General features: G+C 40.2%; 1 protein-coding gene and 1 long non-coding RNA gene across 10 annotated transcripts in view; both read right to left on the reverse strand.

Moving 5' to 3' along the window:
• The window catches only part of LOC140529838 (uncharacterized), a 32,261-nt gene extending 18,622 nt beyond the window's left edge, over positions 1–13,639 (reverse strand). Inside the window, exons 1-2 of the long non-coding RNA XR_011975702.1 lie at positions 10,471–13,639; positions 1–10,346 (exon numbers count right to left, since the gene is read on the reverse strand). The exon at positions 1–10,346 is cut by the window's left edge and continues 18,622 nt beyond it. This is a non-coding gene — a long non-coding RNA (uncharacterized lncRNA). The remainder of the gene's footprint in view (positions 10,347–10,470) is intronic.
• The window catches only part of DDR2 (discoidin domain receptor tyrosine kinase 2), a 253,306-nt gene that overhangs the window by 159,452 nt on the left and 71,217 nt on the right, over positions 1–22,637 (reverse strand). Inside the window, exon 2 of one of the 9 annotated variants that reach the window (XM_072648780.1) lies at positions 13,650–13,802. The exons of the other annotated variants lie outside the window; for them this stretch is intronic. The gene's annotated coding sequence lies outside the window, so the exon portion shown is untranslated. The remainder of the gene's footprint in view (positions 1–13,649; positions 13,803–22,637) is intronic. 9 annotated transcript variants of the gene reach the window in all.

Raw genomic sequence — 22,637 nt, forward strand, 5'->3', positions numbered from 1 at the left:
GGCTAGGTGTCTTACAATGTTATTACCGCTAGGGTTAAAGGCTTTAGTTAGAGAAACATTGAATTTTAACACCATGGCTCATGGTGTTGTCCTTGACTTTCCTTCCATCATTTATTTTAGTAAAGTTACCAACTTTGGGTAAATCATTTGACTTCTCTGGGCTCAGTTATTTAAAAAAAAGAGGAGGTTGGATTAAATAACCTCATAAATCTACAATCTTATGAATAGTATCACCTATAAAATTGGGCAGGTTGGTGTATGTGTGCCAGTGTGTATGGAAATATGGATGTGCATGGGTATTTTTATGTGTGTATACCCTCCCCTGCACACCCATAAGCATGTGCTTGGAATCACTGTCTCCATCCAATTGGTTGGTTTAAATTATTTCAGGTTCTCCTTACCCACAAAAGTGGTCATTTTTTTTGAGAAATAGCCCATCCAATCTTGAATCTCTTCTGCATGGCTATAAATTTTTTTTGTTCTCTCAGAGACTCAGAACTCCACATGGCCACACCCAGAATCCCATGGGCCAAGCACAGTAACAACAACACATTTATACGGCACCTTAAGGTTGACAAAACAATTTCTTCACAACAGCCCTGTAAGATTACTGGAGTAAGTATTTTTCTGTTCATTTTACAAGGAAGAAAACTGAGACTCAGAGAGTTTACATAATTTGCTCAATGTCACATGGTTAGCAAGGAGTACAGCCAAAACTCAAATTCAGATTCTCTGAATTTAAGTTCAGAACATATTCCAAAATTCTGGTCTGGCCACAGTAGTAAGTCTTAGTTGCATTGTCTTTTAGAATTACAGCTCTGTGTTTTAGGTAACGCAAGTATTATTGAATTGTCCAATTGAATTTTGACAGAGCAAAATCACACAAAGGACATCAGATATCACTTGTCCATGAACCACAGTGGTAAAAATCAGTATTTCTTTATCTGAAGCCTTTAACACTAGCAGTGAAAAGGCTATGAGACATCCAGTCCAGTGCTGCTTTTATATGGCACAATCAGCATGGCAGAATGTACAGAGAAAGCTGGCCTCCAAGCCAGAAAGACCTGGGTTCAAGTCTTCCCTCTGACACATACCAGCTACATGACCTTCAGTTAGGAAGCTCCCTGAGACTATAAACTTCAAAGAAGGAAGAGACCTGCTTTAGTAGAAGGAATTTCCTCACTTTAGAGCTCCCTATGCCAGTGAAATGACTGGCCCAGTTCTCATCACTATGAAGCACTATAATGCCTATGAAATACTTTTCTTGCATGAGGTAGGTAGTATAAAGATTACAATGTGACCCATTTTACAGATAAGGAAACTGAGGCTAAGGGAAAAGATGAAAGTAAGGGATTTATCCATGACTATGATAGAGAAAAATCTAAAACATGTCAATTTCCAGTCCATTCTCCCTAAAAATGTAGCCAACGCTGCTTGTCTAACAAACAGCACTATTTCTGTCCCCTCCATGGATTTCTATGACCTCCCCAGCCCACCAATAGATTTCTGCCCTAGCTAATAAAGGAGCAAGGTTCCAAGATGCCATCCAGGTATGTGCTCTGAGAGCACTTATCCCCACCCAGGGCTTGGCACAGAAAGCTGTTGCTATTCTGTGAGGTGGCAGCACTTTCCTCCACCTCAATGTTGGGGGATGGTATGTAAGGGTAGAGAGGAATGCCAGACAGTATAACCAACAGTAGCCAAAACTACCTGCAGGGACCAAGGTCAATTGGAAAAGGAAAGGCTCAAATTAATCTGTGTTAACAGTGCAAAGGGATCCAGCTGAAGGGAGGCCCACCAATGCAAATATTGACATCGGGACTCCACCCTTTCTGTGACTTTCCCTAGCAAATGAGAAGGAGAGGAGAGAGAGCAAGAGAGAGTGAGAGAGAGACAGACAGACAGACAGAGACAGAAACAGGGAGACAGAGAGAGAGACAGAGAGAGACAAGGAGAAGAGGAGAAGGAGAAGAGAAGAAAGTAAGGGGAAAAGAGAGAGAAGAGGAGAGGAGAGAAAAGAGAGAGAAGTAAAAGAAAGAGAAGAAGGAAGAGGAGGAGAGGAGAGGAGAAGAAAGAGAGAAGGAGAAAACAGGGACAGAAAAGGAGAGGAGAGAGTGAGAGAGAGAGAGAGAGACAGACAGACAGACAGACAGAGACAGAAACAGGGAGACAGAGAGAGACAAGGAGAAGAGGAGGAGGAGAAGAGAAGAAAGTGAGGGGAAAAGAGAGAGACAGAAGAGGAGAGGAGAGAAAAGAGAGAGAAGTAAAAGAAAGAGAAGAAGGAAGAGGAGGAGAGAAGAGCAGAAGAAAGGGAGAAGGAGAAAAGAGGGACAGAAAAGGAGAAGAGAGAGAAGAAACAGAGAGGAGAGAGGAGAGAGAGAGAGAGAGAGACAGAGACAGAGACAGAGACAGAGAGAGACAGACAGAGAGACAGAGAGACAGAGAGACAGAGAGAGACAGAGACAGAGACAGAGAGACAGAGAGACGGAGAGACGGAGAGAGGGAGAGGGTGAGAGAGAGATAAGGGAGGGAAGAAGGCCCTGCTGCATCTGCAGTCAGCACAGTCACAAAGGACATTTACAGCAAAGAAAAGAGATGAGGAGGGTTGAGAAGCAGTATCATATTGTGAAAAGACTACTATACTTGCAATCAGGAGATCAAGGATTTAGAGCCAGAGAGAGCCTGAGAAATGGCCCCTTTGTTTATAGATGAGGAAATAGGCCTAGAGAAATTAAATAACTCAAGCCAAGTTAAACAGGTAGCAAGGAGTAGAGTCTAACTCACATCCTCTAAGAGCAGATGCAGAGGTCTTTGCACTTTGTGGCCCTGGGTTCATATTCTGGCATACAGTTGTTGTTATGCAAGTGTTTATAAATATTATGATGCTATGGGTGAGGGTGAATAGGGAATGAGTTGCCTTGTATTAATAGTAGGAGTCCCTTTAGGAGACATGAATTCAAATCCTGCCTCAAGTAGTTAAGATCCTAGTCAAATAATTTAACCTCTTAGAGCCTTTGTTTCTCCTTTATAAAAAGGGAAGAAGAATATCCAAATTACAAACATCTCAGAGTTGTGAGGAAAAGCCCTTTTTATACTTCATAGCCCTAATAAATGAGACATCATCATCATCATCATCATCATCATCATCATCATCATCATCACCATCATCATCATCCTCATCATCATCATCATCCCTATCGATCTCATTTTTTCTTGTCATTTTCAATGGAGTTCAAATAGAAACAGCAGGAGGATGTCACTTTCTACTATTATTCTTTCCTATTTAATGTTCTGTAAACTATAAAATGACTGTTTTGTACATTAATAGAATGTATGTGATGTTCGCTCATCTTCTTTAGGCTCACTGAAAGCATCATTGAGACTAGTATCAATTATTACCATTACTGTCGGAGATGTTATAGTGGAAAGAGCTGGACTCATAGTCCAGCCTGGGCCTGGGTGCAAATCCTGGCTTTTCCAATTAATCTATATGACCTCAGGAAAGTCACTAAGCTTCTCTAGACTGGCCCCACTAATAACTTAGTTTCATCCGGAGCGGAGCCCTGTGTGGTAGCTAAGATAAGTTAGCTCCTCTCTAAAATGAGGGCTTTGGGCTAATTACCTAATATGTCCTTTCCAATCCATAATCTAACACCCTTTAAGCCTCTGATTTCTCTTTCACCTGTAAGACTGGAAAATCAATGTGTAAGGCTATAGCTTACTGAGTTATAATAGATGGGGATCAGAAAGAGAACTCTGTTAGGAGGATGACAGTCATAGAAAACTTAAAAAAAAAAACAAATCTAAGTGAGTTTGGAAAAGATGGACAATTGCTCAACAAGTAGCCCTCAGCACATCACTAAATTTGCCATTGGCATCCCTACATTGTTGGTTGTCCATCCAGGGGCATTTTTCTCACCTCGGGGTCATGTCCTACTCCACGTTCACTCTCAGGTATTCAATGTCCTCATGTTTCTTCTCCTTTCCCCAAACCCATCTGATCTGCTCTTAGTTCCTTCATGTATGTTTATCAATTAGCTGATCAAAACACAGCATTGGCCCTCCCAGAGGAATTTATATTTTAATAGCAAAGTATTAAGCTAAAGGGATGAAGCTTTCAGTGTAGAAATCTCCTACACTGACTATTGCAACAGCATAGAGATTACTTGGGAGAAGATGAATTCATTGACATGAACCCTAAAATTAATCTCCATGTGTGAACTGGAGACAACAGGCTTCCCCCAGGTCATGATAAGGGAACGCCTCATCTAGAACCCATGTCAACTCTCTCAGAGATGGCTCATTCCCAAGATTGTATTAAAGGAGCTATTTGGTTCCAAATAAACAATTAAAAGGATGATGCGAATGAGTCACCCAGCTGGGAAATAGGGAAGGAACATTCAAAGAGAACAAAACAAATTAAATTACATCCCTTGGCTGACACTGACTCTAACAGTCACACCATTCTTAGCTGAGACAGACTCCACGGCTTTCCTTCTTGCTCCTAGGGTCCCACAGTCACAGCATCTCAGAACTGGAAGGGGCTATAGCAGCCACCAAGGCCAATTCAAGCCCAAATAAGAATCCCGACAACCATATGCCATATCCTATTACCATACCATCCTGTGATGGCAACTGGATAACCTCCAAAGCAGCCCACTCTACACTTGGACAACTCTATTAGTTAGACATCTTTTCCTTACATCAAACTGATAATGCCTGTCTCACTTTGCCTTCTTCCCATCATTCTTAGTTCTTCCTTCTAGAGCTCACCAGAACAAATCAAATCATTTTTCTATGGTCCTTTGAAAATTTGAAATAAACATGGTTTAAAGGGAAGAGAACTGAACAGGGAGTGAGGAAAAGACTCACATTTGAATCCTGCCTTTAACACTGATTAGCCGTATGGCCTCAAATCACTTAACCACCTCAGGGTCCTCATCTGTAAATGATTAATATTTACTCTACTTACCTCCTAAGACAGTTATGATAAATGTCTGGGAAACTTTAAAGCAGAATACAAACATAACTTATTATCATTCCAGCTCCAAATCCCTTGATAAAATATTTGCATTCTTGACTTGATTGAGAAAATAAAGGTTTCATTTGTGTCCTTGACTTGGTTGAGAATTCAAAGTCCTCCCAGATGATAGAGCTCATGTGTGCAGCAGTACAAGAGAAACCTTAACTGAGAGAGAGAGATGGTTGCTGGTTCCCACCTGAGGTTCCATTTCCTCTGTGGAGATTTCCCTGATCACTGTCCCTCCTCTACCTCCCCTCTCCAAGCAGTATAGGATCATAGTTCTAGAGCCGGAAGGGACTTTAGAGAACTTCCCATGCTACCATCTCTTCTTATAGATGAGGAAACTCAGCCCTAGGGAAGTGAAATGATTTATTCAAGGTCACGTGGGTACTAAGCCTCAGAAATGGGATCTGAATCTGTGACAGTGTCAATACTATATCATGCTATCTCCTAACCTCTCCTTCCTCAAACTCCTCATGCCTCTTGGCCTGGGACTCTACTTTATACTTTATTGAATTCTCTCTCCTTTGTGTCATGGTCATTTGTGTATGTGGCACTGGGATGGTCAACTCCTTGAGAGAAGGGTTTGTGTTCTATTTATCTTCATAATTAAAATTAAATATTAATTATTTAATTAAAATTAAATTTTTTTAAAAATATATTTATCTTTATATCCTACCACTTATGCATATAGTTGGCATTTAATAAAAATTCACTGAAAATGTCACCAAGTGCCTGCCTTTTGGGGACTTACAGTCTAGCTGGGAAAAGAAGACATAAATGTAAAACAGCAATGATACACAGCCGTATATGCTGAGGGCCAGGAATACACTAATATGGTCATTTACCTAACGCATAAGTCTTGAAATGTCATTCCACTACTTGATAAATTCCAGTGATTTCCTATTTTTTCTAAGACAAAGACAAACTCCTCTGGGATTTCACAATCTGTCTCCAATCTACCTTCCCAACCTTATTATACATTATCCTCCTTCATACTGTCTACAGTTTTGCCAGGGGTGTCAAGTTTTGAGGCCACAGGTGGCCCTCTAGGTCCTCAAGCTCAATCCTTTAAGTGAATCCAAACTTCAAAGAACAAATCCCCTTAATAAAAGGATTTGTTTTGTGAAGTTTGGATTTAGTCCGTGCACTGTGCTTGAGGACCTAGAGGGCCACTTGTGGCCTCAAGACCGCACGTTCCCTACCCATGCCAAACTGACCTTGCTGTTTCTCTCACATGATACTCAGTCTTCCATCTCTGGGCCTTTACACAAGCTGTCCATGTGGCCTGGAATGTATACCTTTCTCATGGTCCATCTCTTGGAATTCCTAATTTCCTTCTTTGCTCATCTAAAGTATCACTTTTTACACGAGGCCTCCTTCTATCTTATCCCCTCCCCAGCTGCGGGGCTTTACCAAATCTTATACTTGTGTATTTATTTTGAATAGACTTATATGTGCATATTTCCTCCTGTGATATATTATAAGCTATTTAAGGGAAAAAACTTTTTTTTCTTCTTTGTATCTCTAGCACTTAGCACAATGACTGACGTATGACAGGCTCTCAATAATATTTGTTGGATTATGAATTGAAATAGAAATATTGCAGCATTTTCTATTCTATAAGACAATTTTTTTTGGTAAATACTAAACTCATTCAGGGTCAGCTAGGCTGTGAAGTAGAGGGAGCATAGGGCCCAGAGTCAGTCATTTTTCTGAGTTCTAATCTGGCCTCAGACACTTACTATTTGTGTGACCCTGTGCAAGCCACTTAACCCTATTTGCCTCAGTTTCCCCATCTGTAAAATGAACTGAAGAAGGAAATGCAAACCACCCAAGTATCTTTGCAAGAAAACTCCAAATGGGGTCACAAAGATTTGGATGTAACTGAAACAACCAACAACAAAAACATTCAGAGGAGGGTTATATCTGTGTAAACTAAAATGCTCAGGGAAGGCTTCAAGAAGAAAGTGGAACTGAGTCCTGAACTATGGGGATATTTCCAATATGGGGTGGGGGGTGGGGATAGTTGTGGCTTTGGAGAGCTCGAAGGTGTCTAGAGTAGGTGTGAGAGAGGCAGCAGCACTGCATACCCCTAGGGCTGCATGTTCTGGAACTCAGGATCTATGTAAGGATACTGATCCCTGATCTAAGCAAGAGTCCAAGCACAAAAGAAAGCTGTGCCAACCACCAGTCCCCACTACCAGCAAAATGACCGTAGTCTCCTCATTTGTCCATTGAGAGGTTTGGATTTCATGACCTCTCAAGTCTCCATGATCCTATGACTCTCAATAAACGTACTCAAGGGATATATAGTTTTGAATGTGGCCAAAATGGGAATTTGATTTCCTTGAATATGCCCACCTCTTAGGAGGGTTTCATTTTTCATTTTGTTGTGGTTCAGTGGGGGTGGGGGAGGTACAAGGAAGAGAAAATAAATGCTTTTTACTTGAAAAAATTTTTTTTAAAGTAACACAATGGACCACAAAATAAATTTGCCTACAAAGAAAGGAGAAAAAAAAAATGTGCTCAAGGAACCAAAAGTACCACCTCCTTTCACAATAGGGGATGGATGGGTGGATGGATTTCTTGGAAAGGAGTCTCTGAATCAAGATTGTACTGAGTTTTGAGCCTGGGTAGGACTACATGTCTTCCCTCTCCACCCTGACTCTAACCCCAAGTGACCCCCTCCCTTCTTACCCTTGGCCTCAGCCGGCCTTCACACCGCACCCACACACTGATGTGCACACTCACCACACCTCCTGCGTGGCCCTGCTCTGAACTCTGGGAGATGACTGGACAGGCACACAGTTGAATGCTACTCAGAGGGCAGAGATTGCTTACAGATTGGAATGCTAACTCTGTGGTCCACAGACTGATCACCAGCATTTCTTAGGCTTATAGGGCCACAGATCAGGCAGTGATGTTTTTTTCCCTAAGGACTTGAAGTCACTTAAAGTTATTCTATGAGACACCAGTGAGCCTCAAGGAGTGCCAGCTTTTCCCACACCCTTAACTGAAGTACCTTCTCTTCTATTTATCATCTCTTTGTTGTTGTTCAGTTGTATCTGACTCTTCATGAACACATTTGGGCTTTTCTTGGCAAAGATACTGGAGTGGTTTGCCATTTCCTTCTTCATCTCATTTTACAGATGAGAAAACTGAGGCAAACAGGGTGAAGTGATTTGCCCAGGGTCACACACAAGTAAGTGTCTGAGGCCAGATTTGAACTCAGGAAGATGAGTCTCCTTGACTCTAGGCCTGGCACTCTGGGCACTATGGTGTCCCCCACAGCCATCATGATTATCTCTAGTTTATCCCCTAAGTTGCCTATGTATATACACAGCTGTTTGTATATTGTCTCCCTCTCATTATACTGTAGGCTCCTCAGGGACTACCTTTTGCCTTTCTTTGTATCTCTAATACTTAGCACAGTGTCTGACACATAGTAGGTGCTTTTAAAATGGAAAGTTTCATGGTTTGGGATGTTATTGTGTCTATGGTAGAGAGTAAAATGTATGTTATTCAATATATGATAACAACTCATTCCTATAGATGTTAGGGTCATAGAATTAGAGCTGGAAAGGAACTTAGAAGCCATAATCCCCTTATGTTGTAGAGCATGGCAGCCAACTGGCACCATAGTGCATAGAGTACCAGGTCTGGAGTTAGGAAGACTTATCTTCCTGAGTTCAAATCTGGTCTGAGACACTTAGTAGCTGTATGACCCTGGGTAAGTCACTTAACCCTAGTTTCCTCATCTGTAAAGAAATGAACTAAAGAAGGAAATGGTAAACCACTTCTCCAGTATCTTTGCCAAGAAAACCCCAAATGAGGGTCACAAAGACTCAGACATGATTGATCAATAAACATAACAAGTATCCAAGCCAGGATTCAAAGCCAGATCTGAATTCAAACATAGTGCTCTCTTCATGACCTCAAGTTGTTGTTACCTCTCTCATGATAATGACTATGAAGAACTCACATGTAACTGTTTAGTTTACAAAAACACTTCCTCACAATCATCCTGTGAGGCAGATAGCTTGTGTACTACTATTTCCATCTTACAGATAAGGAAAAGGAGGCTAAGAAAAAGGGACTTGTCTATGGTCCTGCAACTACCAGTAGATGACATCTAGGACTCACTAGGACTATTGACCAATAGTCAATAGTAATTCAATATTTACTGAACACCTACTATGTGCCAGACACTGTGCTTAATCAACGAATATACAAATGGAACCTTCTTTAAATGCGAGTTTGGGGAGTTCTTTGCTTCACCAGCCTCCCCTCCAGGTCTACAATCACAGAGGCAAAGGATACTGAGGGTATTGACGAGGTGTGAATACTGAGGCTAATTGCAAGCCCAGTGCTTTTCTAACACCCCAGACTGCTCTCATTTACAGGTAGTTTGCTAAGGCTTTGCCTAAAGAACCATTCCAAGTTCTATGTGTATGCCATCTTGTTGGGATCCCCTGATCTCCTGGCATGGGCCTTCTGAGAGGTCTCAGAAGGCGTTGTCAGAAACCAAAGCCATCCCTGACTTGTGACATGGTCCTTATTACCCAGCCCTTTGGCGTACTCTGTGCCTAATATCCACAGCAGCTTACAGTGCAGCCTGACATAAAAGATTTTTCTGAAGGGCACACCCAACACAAGAGAACCTCAGATACAAACACAAAGAGAAATGATCCCTCCCAGATTTAAATCTATAGTCCAATGACTTGACCTGGTTACCAGACCCATGCTCCCACTCCCTAATCTTGCTGCCAAAATGTCATTGTGCATTCCTGCCTGATTTTGTTTTCCCTCCTATCAACATACTAAGCTCTGTAGGCAACAGGTTTAAGCAACACCAGTCCAGAGCTGTTCACATATTTTCATCAGTACTCAAAGTAGGAGAGAAGGATATTAACTCCAATTGCTGCCTCCCTGTCCTCATGGTTCATGGGTCTTCCCATCCCAATTTGATTTTGTTTTTTAAAAGAGACCATTCCTTGATTCACTTCTTAAACAGGCCTATTCACTGAATGGGTGTTGCCTCACTCAAAAGTGAGAACTCCGAAAGACCTTAACTTAAAAAGACCAAGGTCTCCCACTGCTTCCAGTCATCCTGACTGATATCTGACCACTGGACCCAGATGGCTCTGGAGGAGAAAGTGAGGCTGGTGACTTGCACAGCCCTCCCTCATTCAAATCCAATTCAACTGCAAGTCATGACATTATCTTCCTGATGTCATGGTCATCTTAGGGAATGAAGGACAAGCCACAACTCCCACAAAGCAAACTGCTGTCATTGTCTCCTCAGTTAGACTGTAAGCACCTTGAAGATAGCAAAAAAAAAAAAATTAATCATCTTAATTTTTAATCATATATCCTTCAGTAGACCCAATAGAATTTTGGTATAGTAAATATTAAAGGATCAGTTAATAGATAGTTCTACCCACCTAGCAACAGGGTAGTATTTGGAACCTCAGAAAGAGAAAATAGGCTTCTTCTCTCCTTGGGGAAACAAAAAAAAGGAAGTCACATCAGGCAACTTTGGTCTCAGCTGTGTCATTGTTCTCTGTTTTAGCCTCCCCTTGGGAATCAATTTGGTGTCCAAGAGTGAAAGCCATCTCATTGTTCAGCATGAGCTAGCAGAGTCATATTTGGAAAAATATTGTTTTTTCTTCATTTTTCAGAGTTTGTCAACACTCCCTCCCCTCTCCCACTCTGAGCAAAGAGGAAATAGTCTCTTTAACCCTTTGTTGTTCAGTCGTTTCAGTCGTGTCCTACTCTTCATGACCCCATTTGGAGTTTTCTTGGCCAAAATACTGGAGTGGTTTGCCATTTCCTTCCCCAGCTCATTTTATAAATGAGAACACTAAAGCAAGCAAAGTGAAGTGACTTGCCCAAGGTCACACAGCTAGCAAGTATCTGAAGACAAATTTGAATTCAGAAAAATGAGTCTTCCTAATTCCAGATCCAGCCATCTAGCTGCCATTTTCTTCCTGGGACAACCAAACTGCTTTCTCTGATAAGCCAATGAATGAAGATGTTCTCTGGGGACTTTTAGGTAAAAGTCAAACAGCATTATTAAGCACCTACTGTATGTTAAACCCAAGTCTAATTTCATGGCTGTTGATCTAATCAGGCTAGGACAATAGAAAATAGTTTGGTGGAAGCAAAGGGGAGGGCAGTCATTGTTTGTTGAAGTCAGTTAAGGGAGCCTATGTCTTTTTGTATGTCCTTGGAATATGCTGTCAAGAGTCAAGACCATAAAGTAATTTGTAAATAAAGACTGGAGGTTGCTAAATTATAATACTAGTCAAACTCACGGGGACCCTAAGACTTTCAGACTATGGAGCTAAGGTCAAGACTGCAGTCAAAGAGAGAGAGGAGAGGGAAAATAATACTCAAAACCACAATTAAATTAAGAGACCTACTATGTGCAAAGCTCATGCGCAGAAAAACAAGAACAGTGTCTTCCCTCTAGTAGGATACACTTTTTCTGGGGTTATATAGTATGTACACAGTTAAATACAAGAAGAGATCAAAATGGAAAAGTGTGTTAGGGAGAACAAAGACCAAAGAGTGGCAAGTACAAGAAAGCAGATTTTAGCTTAATATTAGGAACAATTTAATGGGTTAAAAATAGCATCATCTGTGCCTTGGAAAGTAGTGAGGCCTCCAGTACTGGAGATCTTCAAAGAGAATCTGGATGACAGCTTGTTGGGGTTACTGGAGAAGGGATTCTTGCTTCAGGTAGAGAGATGGAACTAGATGACTTTCAAGGTCCTTCTAATTCTGGGATTTTATGAAAGTATATATGTATATGTGTGTGTGTGTAAATATATATATATTTGTGTGTATATATAGTATGTATATATACAAATATGTGTATATATGCACATATAATATGTATGTGGATATAAGTGTACATATTTATATACAGATATATGGCAATGGATGGAAAATGGAGAGTCTGCCTCAGAATTAGGAAAACTTACATTCAAGTCTTTCCCCTAATAAACTGAAAAATATAGACTGTGTGATCCTGAGCAAACCACACTTCTCATTGCCCCAAGTAACTTTCTGCAACTATAGATTATACAAAAGTTGCTAATCCATAAAGGTAAAACGGAGTTTCCTCACTAAGAATTCACTATACCAATCAATATATCTGTAGCTGTATCTATATGAAGAATATATATATATACATATATATGTGTACGTACATATAATAGGTATGAAATATGTGATATAGATCACCTCCTACAAGAAATGATAATTAATGCAAAAATCTCAGCTATACCTATGCAAGCATAAATTAAATATTATTGCCCCAGAAAACTCCAAAGTGACTGAGTAATCCTAACATAATTCTGGAATTACGCCTAAATTCATTACTTTTCCAATTACTATAACTCATTAAGCACCTAGGTTGCCTTAAAGTTTTCCAATTAAGCAAAGTCCATTTTCAGAAGATTAGGGATATACTCCACCTTTCCAGGTCTCAGCATGGCCTTCCTGTCATGCCAGGCAGTAAAATCTGCATCTAATTGAGGCATAAGGACTAGTAGGAATATTCCCAGTTGCTTCCTAAACCATAGGCTCTTCCCTTAAAAGAGCTTACCCTTTCCCTAGGACTATCCTCAGATATGCTAGCTTCTCCTGAAATATTTTTCATTATTGTGTTAATTTGGTTTAAAAGCGAAGATTCAAAAGTAAATCTGAATAGATCATTATGTCTGCACGATTAATGCCTTTCTATCTAATTACGGAACTGAAGGTAGTACGAAATGATATAATTATCGTGTGCAATGACACAGGAAAAATCTTAATTATACTCTGCAAACCAGAAATCCCCAGCCCTGCCTCCTGGAGCTATTTTCATCACTGGAACCACTGACATTAGCTCATCTTCCAATGGAGCCTGATGAATGTTCTGTCTCTCCAGGTAAATTGATCCTCACAGTAACAGTTTTTTATATAGCTCTTTTAGGTTAGCAAAGCATTTTACAAATATTATCGCATTTAATTGATAAGGGTAGAATTGTTCCAAGCACTATTCAAATTGTGACTTTCAGACAACTCACTAGTCTTGTGATGTGGTGGGATGCTTACCATGCCTGGTGGATACCACAAGGTTATCCTTTCTGTATTATTAGGAAGGTGGGAGGGGACCTTAGAACCAGGCCCTGTCAGACTAATCTAGGGCCAGTTCTCATTACCAGTCCCCTCCTCCCAGACCTGGAGAATTCAGACCAGTCATCTAACTCTTTCCTGACACACACAGTCTAACAGAGACAAAGACAGTCCTGCTCTCCCAGGGACACAGAAAACAAGCCCAACCTCCGTTAGGCTGACGATCAAAATGCTTGCTTGACCTGGAGAAAAAGACATCCACTCAAACACAAGGGCTGGGGTAGACTTAAAATCAAACAGCATTGGGCTAGAGTTCCTTTAGTTAAGCTCTATATAAGTTTACTCATTCTATATAAGGCAGATAGATAGCAAAGAGTTGGATTTGGAGAAAATAAGATTTCTGCCTCAGACATTTACTAGCTGTGTGACGCTGGGCAGGAAACCTCCATCAGACTCAGTTTCCTTAACTGTAAAATGGCATAATAGTATCACCTACCTCTCAGGTGACAATCAGACACAGCTAGGTGACATAGTGGTGCCACCACTGTTCAGAGAGATGCTAGGCTTGAAGTCAGGAGCATTTGACTTCAAATGTTGCTGTGTGACCCCAGGCAAGTCACTTAGACTCTATAAGTTTCAGTTTCCTCATCTGTGAAATAGGCAGAATAATAAGAATACTTATCTCACATATCTCACAGGACCAGATGAGATACTATATATAAAGGCTATAAAAATCTCAAATCTTTTCATTTTCCCTTTGAGAACTGAAGAAACTGAGACCCAGAGAGGCTTTTGCCACATAGTTAGTTATCAGCAAGGTCAAAAAATTCAAGTTTCATGACTCTGAGTTCAGTGTTCCTGTTCACATCTGTTCCATAGCCAAAGGCTTCTGACCCATAGTTTCCAGAGGCACTTCCATAAGCTCAATGGAAAGACCCAGCAGGTATAATTTCACATTTTTATAAGACATCAAATTTGTGAGATTAGGTACATATCCCCAACAGACCACACCCTCAATTATTCTGAACTTCCTGGCACATAAACTAAAGAACAAATGAAGGACATAAACCACTCAGAGCCATAAAACATGCTCAGCTAAGGCTAGTGGGTGATTTTATTCCATACAAGTCCACCCTTCCCTCCAGCACTTGCAAGGGGACTAAAGCGATTGCAATCAGTATCCTTTTCCGATGGATTGGCACAGACACTTCCTCTAGGCACTACCCCTAGGAACCATTTCTTTCCTAGGCTATACTTTGGGGTGTATATAGATTGACTCAGCTCAGGAGCTTGGGCTTGGCCAAAACAGTTTGCCATCAGACCCACTCTGAAAGCATCCCAAGTTCCTCTGCCCTCCTGTGCTGAAATCCAGATGCTAGCAACAGTGACCTTTGCAAAGATAAACTCAGAATGATTCAAAAGGGATCAAAAGACCAGACTATTCAGAAATATCTCTCCAAATGCCCTTCAAAGTCCAGTGATGTTCACCAGTAGGTTGCACAACATAAGCAGAAACACAGTATCTAGGAAGAACCTTTACTAGCTTCGTGACCATGGGCAAGCTGTTTGACAAGCCTGAGATAACTCTCTAAGACTAAATTGTAGATGGAAATGATTCCTGAGTAGAAACCTGAAGGGAGTTATGGATTGGTGAGGAGGGAGAGCATTCTAGGACTCTACAAAGGAAAGCTGCCTCTCAGCAATAAAACTGACTCCAACCTTGCCCAGTAATTTTACCCTTTCATTTGTTCTCCACATCTGGTCTTTATGCATTCTTCTCAGAGTGAGCAAATTGTAGAAATGAGAGGAAAAGACATTCTGAAAGAGGTGTTTAAGCCTCCGGGTCTTCATATACTGGAGTGTTTAGGGAAATAGGTATATAAAGAACCCAAAACTTCTTCAAAGAAATTTTAATAGAGAAATCAGAGTAGACTACAGGAGAGTAGGAAGGAAAGTGTGCATGACTTAGAGTCAGAAGGACTTGAGTTCAGATCTCATCTCTGATATTTGTGAGCTGTATGACTCACAGTTTCAATTTCCAAGTTTCAATTTTGCCACCTGCAAAATGGGAATACTAATAAGTGCAGTGCCAGCATCACAGGGTTACTTTGAGAGTTAAAGGTGAGTAAAATGAAAGGTCAGTATTATTTTTACATGTTGGAGAAGCACAAACTTACACAAAGTTAATTATAGAGCTATTTTCTATGAGTAAATCCTATTAAAAAGTTTTAAACTTTGGGGAAGAGTTAGGATGATAGTGGACCTCACGCTGAGAATTTGCCAGGCTGTACTAATAGAATTTGAACTTGGTGACCTTTTGTTGGCCATCCTAACTCACTGTATCCTTAAGAACCGGAGTCTGAGCAGCCAGTGATTCATTCAAAGAGGGGTGCACCTGCATTCCAATGGGCTGCTCAGTCTTGGCCAAGTGCAGAAAAAATATTTAGGGTCTTTCAAACCAGTTGCAATGTCCATAAACAAGGGGTGGGGGAGCCTGCAGCCTTGAGTCCAGATGTGGCCTTCTAGGTCCTTGAGAGCAGCCACACTTAAGGACCTAGAGTACCACACGTGGCCTCAGTCCCACAGGTTCCCCATCCCTGTCATAGACTTTTAGAAGAGAGTTATGGTATAAGTAAGGCTGTCTCTTCACCCTTGTAATAAGCACAGTAAACAATCCATTGGGAAGTGCTTGTGAAATGTCTCTCATGTTTAAACTTTTTTTTAAAAGGAGCAACAAATCCTTAGAATTTCAGAAAGTCTAGGAAATGAAAATGAGAGCAAATGAGTTAGTATAATATATTATTATATTATTATATATTGATGTAATAATAAATAGTAAAATTAACATAAAATTAAACATATAAATGCATGTATATAAATATATCAAATATATAATAAAAATTTACAATTAATAATTTAAGATGATTAAATAGTCAAAATAATAAAATATATATTATACTTTATATATCAAATTAGCATGTTTTTATTATTTTTATAAAGTTTTTTTTCATTACTCGCACATGAAGAACAAGTGGTGAGTAGACAAAGGGGACTGATTCAACAGACATTCTAGAAGTTAGAATGTATAGGATTTGACAAACAGAATACAAATTCTTTAAGAGTTGGGGCCGGTTCAATGTTGTCTTTGTAAGCCCAGAGCCTGACATTCTGTCCAAGAGGTGAATTTAGGCTCATGTTTGTCAGCTGATTCAATATAGAGCTGAGGAAAGAGTGGAAAAGAGAACAAGCATTTATTAAGCACTTCCTGTATGCCAGACACTAAGCTAAGCATTTTACAAGTATTTCATTTGATCCTCACAACAGCCAAGGGAGGGGGGTGATAGCATTATCCCTGTTTTAGAGTCAAGAAAACTGAGGCAGGCAGAAGTTAAGTAACTTGTTGATGGTTACAAGACCAGTTAGTATCTGAGACCACATCTGAAATCAAATCCTCTTGACTCCAGGTTCAATACTACACGCCAATTAGCTTATATTCCAGGATGACTGAGTTTACAAATCCAGGAGAGTAGGAAGAGAGTAATGTTCTTAGCAGAGGAACTGGATTCACATTTTAACTCTGTCACACAGTACCAGAGTGATCCTGGGCAACTTACTTCCTGTCTCTGTGCCTCAGTTTCCCCATATGCAAAATGAGAGAGTTGGACTAAAAAAAAGTGCCCTTCTAACTACAAATCATGTGATCAGAGAATCTAGGTACACTTGAAATTTCCTTAAGTATAGTCCTTGATGGAGTCCAAAGCCTCTACGTAACCTTATATCTCTTGTTTTCCTCTAGGTCCAATGAGGAGATACACAGAAAATGGCACAGCAATTTCTGATGATCCTGACATGAGGCAGAGGCTGCCCTCCAAATTTCAAGTCAGAATGCTTGTTTGTTTGTTCGTGTGAGATTTTCTTCACCTATTCTTTTTCCCAGTACTCGAAATTTAGAAATATCTAAACTTATTCCCCCCTATTCAGGTCCTCTCCCATTGTCTCAGTCTTGGCCCGGCTGCCTCTCTTAAGTTACTGAGATGCACTGATGTCTCGCATTCACGCTCCTTGGCAGCAAGAAGCTCTGACAAGTCAATGGACTGACACTGAACATCTGTCTTTTCAGGTCTTTTTCCCCTGGATACATTAATCTGCATTTTTCCAAGTTGAACCTTCCCCTTTCCTGCCAGGATCACTGTTGATCCCTGGGTAACTATTTTCTATTTCAAATGATCCTTGTAATTAATAACATCTGGTCTTTTTAAATAATATCACATGTGTTTCTTTCTAGATCATTAAGGAAGATGCTAACGAGAGGCAGACTTAACTTCAATGCCAGCCCCCCCCTCAATGGACCCCTCCTCATGACAAAATTTTGTCAAAATCTGAAATTCTTATGATCTTTTAATTCATATTTTCCAATCTAAAATCTTTTGTCCATTTGGAATTCACTTCAAAAGTGATATTGCACAAGAAAAAGCCTAAGATGTAATATGGTACGGTGAAAAAGAGGACTGGAAGAGAAGCCTGAGTTCAAATCCTGCCTCTGATACTACCTAGTCATTTAATCTCTCAGAGATTGTTCATCCTTAAAATGGGTAGCCACTTGTCAAGAATATGACAGAAGAGATTCCTGCTTGAGGCACAGCTTGGACTAACTGAACTCAGAAGTCCCTACCAGCCCAGATTTCATGATTCTAGCATCTACTTAAAAAGACTGCTGTGGTGATCTGATGAAATAATGTAAAACAAAACAAAACAAAAAAGTACTTGTCATCATGAAGCAAGGACACTAGGTGGTGCTATAGTGTATAGAGTGCCAAGGTTGGAGTCAGGACATCTTTCTGAGTTCAAATCTGACCTCAGACATTTAATTAGTCGTGTGATCCTAGGAAAGTCACTTAACCCTGTTGGTCTCCATTTCTTCATCTTAAAAATGAGCTGGAAAAGGAAATGGCAAACTACTCCTGTGTCTTTACCAAGAAAACCCCAAATGGGGTCACAAACAATCAGACATGACTGAACAACAATAAACCATAAAGTATTCTAAAAACGTGACCCATCACATCTTTTTTTATATTCTTTTAATTAACAAACACCTACAATTATCCATATTTTGATATGCCAAGAACAGAAAAAATATGATCATGTATGAAAGTAGGAATTTTTCTTATATTATTAGCAAATATTTATAGAGAGCTTCAAGATTTGTAAAGTACTTTATATCTCTTATCCACCTTGATCTTCACAATAATGCTGGGGGGGAGCTGCTATTGTTAGAGTCATTTCATAGATGAGGAAACTCAAACTGAGAAATCTTAAGTGACTTGCCCAGGATTCCACTGCTAGTGTCTGAGGCAGGATTTGAACTCAGGTCTTCCTGACTTCCAGTCCAGCACTCTCTCCACTGTACCCCCTAGTTGCCTCAAATATGTCCAGACTGTTTCTTTAAGTGCCTATTCTACCAACACTGGAGACAGCTAGGTGGCACAGTAGGTAGAGCACCAGTCCTTCAGTCAGGAGGACCTGAGTTCAAATTCAGCCTCAGACACTAGCTCTGTGACCCTGGCTGAGTCACTTAAACCTGATTGTTTCAACAACAACAAAAAATTACCAACAAACTCTCTGGCTGTCTGCTTCCTTTCCCATACCTTCTTCAGTTCTCTCATCTTTAAAAGTTTTCATTAATGTTTTTTTTTCCTTTTCCTTTCCTCTCTCCCTTTTTTTCAAATCACTACTATCTCCACTCACCCCCCCCCCCACAGTAATATTACACAAGGAAAGGTATGAGTGGAAAAGAGGGCTAAAGGAAAAATCAAGAGAGATCTAGGTTCTAATCCTACTTCTGACACTAGCTATGTGACCAAGGACAAGTCAACCTCTCCGAGTCTCAGTTGCTGCATCTGTTAGATGGGGGTATAATAATATCTGCAGTACTTCCTCACAGAGTTGTAGTAAGAATCAGATGAGGTAGGTATGTAACCTTCACCTGCCCACTCTCCCCCCATAGCCCTTCCCTCAAAAAAACTAAAAGCCTTCCCTTATAAAGCTCATGTTTCTAAAACATCTTTCTGTCCCAAACAAGAATTCTTCCATGGATATGGTCTGATTTATTAAAAAATTATCTGCATATAGAGTAGTTTTTTGTGTTTATTTCTCTCCCAGTCAACATGTTTAATGTGTGTTTATTTTAAAAGGCTCCCAGGGGAGTGGACAGAAGAATCCCAAAGTTGGAATGGTCTAATCTAAGCCCACACCTGAACCAGAATGGACTATAACATCTTCAGTGAGTGAGCATCCAGACTTTGCCTAAAGATCTTAAGTAAATTGGAACTTGCTGCCTCCCAAAGAAGTTCACTCCATTTTTCGATAGATCTCATTTTGAGAATCCTTGTCCCAATACCAAGGCTAAATGATCCTCTTTGATGTTCTCAGCTATTGCTCCTCTGGACCAAGCCAATCACACCTAATCCTTCTTCCACCTGATGGTCCCTCAGGAAGCTGAAGATACTTACGATGATTCCAATAGTCAAGATTCAGGAGGCTTGGATTCAGTTACCAGCTACTACATTTTGTGACTTGGGGTAAATTGCTTCCCCTGTGTGACTGATTTTCATCTAGCAAATGAATAATAATAACCACCTTGCCTGTCATACATGATTAGTCAATAAACATTTATTAAGCACCTACTACATGCCAGGCCCTGTGCTAAGCACCAGAGATATAAATACAAGTTTAAAAAAAAGATGATCCCTGCCCCCAAGGAATCTACAGTGTAATGGGGAAAATAACACACAAAAGAAAGTTGAAAAGAGGATGATGGAGAGGTTCAAAAGAGTCCCAAAGCTGGTGGGAAATGGGGGAAAGAATGGGTTCATATAAAAGGACCCTGGAGAATATCATTTAAAGATGAAAAAGTGGGGTCCAGAGTGGTAAAGGGATTCCCCTTCAGCCATATAGGAAGTCAATAGCACAGCCAGGCCTCAAACCCAGTTCCTTGGATTCTACTTCCAATGTTCTTTCCTTAGCACCATCCTGCTTCTCCCTCATCACTGTGATGCTTAAGGATCAAATGAAGTCATGGATATAAAAGCATTATGAAAAACAGAATCACAGGATCATAGATTGAAAGCTGGAACTACATGGTATCGTGGATAAGATACTAGATCTAAGTTTGAAGATTCTATCAGACACGCACTAGCTGTGTAACCAGGGGCGAGGCATTTAACATTTCTGTGGTTCTCTGCCTGACCCTAGTCTTCTCCACTACGTCCAACAGCCTTCTCCCCCTAGAAGATGCCTCTGCCCCAGTGGCCCCATCTTCTGATGAATTCCTCCTGGAACCTCCTTTTGAGGAAGTGTCCACACTTACTCCCTTCAGTCTCTCCTTGTTCTCACTCTGACTTTCTCTACCATCCTTTGCCCCATGTGGGTCCCCTTCCCTCCTACTGTTCAATTCCCTTTTCTGTGTGGTCTTCCTCTATTACAATGTAAGATCTTTGAAGGCAAGAGCTCTCTTTCTTTTTGATTATATTTGTATTTCCAACACTTAACAACATGCCTGGCAATAGTAAGCATTTAATAAATGTTCTATCTATCTATCTGGCTATCTGTATGTCTATCTGTATGTCTATCTTTTTATCTGTCTACCTACCTATCTTTCTATTTGTCTCTTTTTTTGTCTGTCTCCTGTCTGCCTGTCTTTGTGTCTATCTGTCTACCTATCTTTCTGTCTATTTATCTATCTTTATTTCTGCCTGTCTTTCTGTCTATCTTTCTACCTGTCTTTCTATCTTTCTGTCTCTCTTTCTATCTATCCATCTATCTTTCTATCTGTCTGTGTCTCTCTGTCTATCTGTGTTTATCTACCTACCTACCTACCTGTTTCTTTATCTCAAAATGAGGGAGTTAGATTCAATGGCCTCCAAGTTCCCTTTCAGCACTAAATCCGTGACTTTGTGGATATGAAGTACTTACAAAAGAAATGCATTATTAACCTTATAATTATAATAATATTACCCTAAAAGGCATTTAAACTTGCTCTTTCTTCCTCCAAAGCAGATAAATCAGAGGGAAACTGGAGAAACCTAAGAAGGACAAAACAATGTGTTTTAACACAGTTAGTTAGCCAACTGTTAACTAACACTAACTGTCCCTACAATAGGCTGGTTGGTGGTGTTTCTCAAGCCATATATTTTATTTCTTCTCCCATGAAGGCCTTCAAAACCAGAAAGACCTTTCTCTGGGGGTACTTCAGGGATGGTCGTGTTTAAAGGCAGGGGAATGGACAACTTATAAGATCTTTCCAGGTCCCTTCTAGGCTTTTAACTTTCCCACTTTATCATCAGGAATTGTTTTCTTGGTTTGAACAGCAGTGTAAAATCCTATAATGTTAAAACTAGAAGGGAACTTATACATGAACAAATCCAACCTCTTAATTTTACAGGTGAGAAAACTGGGTCCAAATAAAGGAAGAGGCCTGCCTGAGGTAATACAGGGAGGTGGGACTAGAATTTATGTCTCTTGATTCCCAAGCCCAGATATATTTTATACTGCACTCTGCCTCCTCTCTATTCGAGGAGAGAGAGTTTGACAGGACATTCAGTGCCTTAGAACCATGATGTATCATAGGCCCAGCCCAGGATTTCAGTTCCAAGAAAGACTGAGTCCAAGCCACCCCCAAGTCACTCACGGTTCAACTGACTGCTCTGAACTGAATGATTACTAAGTCTCTTTCTGGGCATAGCATTCTTTGACATAGAGAGAGTTCACCAACTCCTTGACTTGGAACAGAATCATTTCTAAACTGTGTTGTTAAAAAAACAAAAACAAAAAACATATTTCCTATTGGAAAAATACTTTTCATATAATCAGTCTTAGAGTTCAAAGGAACTTTCGAGGTCACACAGGATAACTACCATCTGCAGCAGAAATCCCATCTATGACATTCCTAACAAATGATCAGCCAGCCTCCAATTAAACATTTTCAGGAAAAGGGATTTCAGTTTTAGTTTGTTTTTAAAATAACTTAGAATTTTCTGGTTAAAAATTTTTTTCCTCTGCAAAGGCAATATACCAATTTTATCCCAACCACCCCCCCCCCCCCAATGACATGCCCCTTGCAACCAAGCCAAATATAGACCTTTTCGGTGCGTTATATGACCTCCTGGGTTTTCTGCCTACCTTTTCAGATTTCTTAGGTATTACTCTCCTTCATGCACTATTCTTTAAGCCAAACTAGCTTTCCTTCTATTCCATATAGGTGGCATTTCAGATCTTCTTTCTCTGCCTTTGAATAGGGATGGAATGCACATCATCCTCACTTCTACTCCATAGAATTCCTGACTCTTCTAAGGTTCAACTCAATTACAACTTTCTACAGAAAGTTTTTCTTCATCTTCCCCCAATTACTATCATCCTTATCTTACCTCTAGAAATTACTTTAAATTTATTTTTTGCATGCTTCATAATTACCTAAATATATATATAC

The sequence above is a fragment of the Notamacropus eugenii genome, chromosome 2, assembly GCF_028372415.1.
Source record: "Notamacropus eugenii isolate mMacEug1 chromosome 2, mMacEug1.pri_v2, whole genome shotgun sequence".
In the NCBI taxonomy this organism is placed as follows: domain Eukaryota; kingdom Metazoa; phylum Chordata; class Mammalia; order Diprotodontia; family Macropodidae; genus Notamacropus; species Notamacropus eugenii.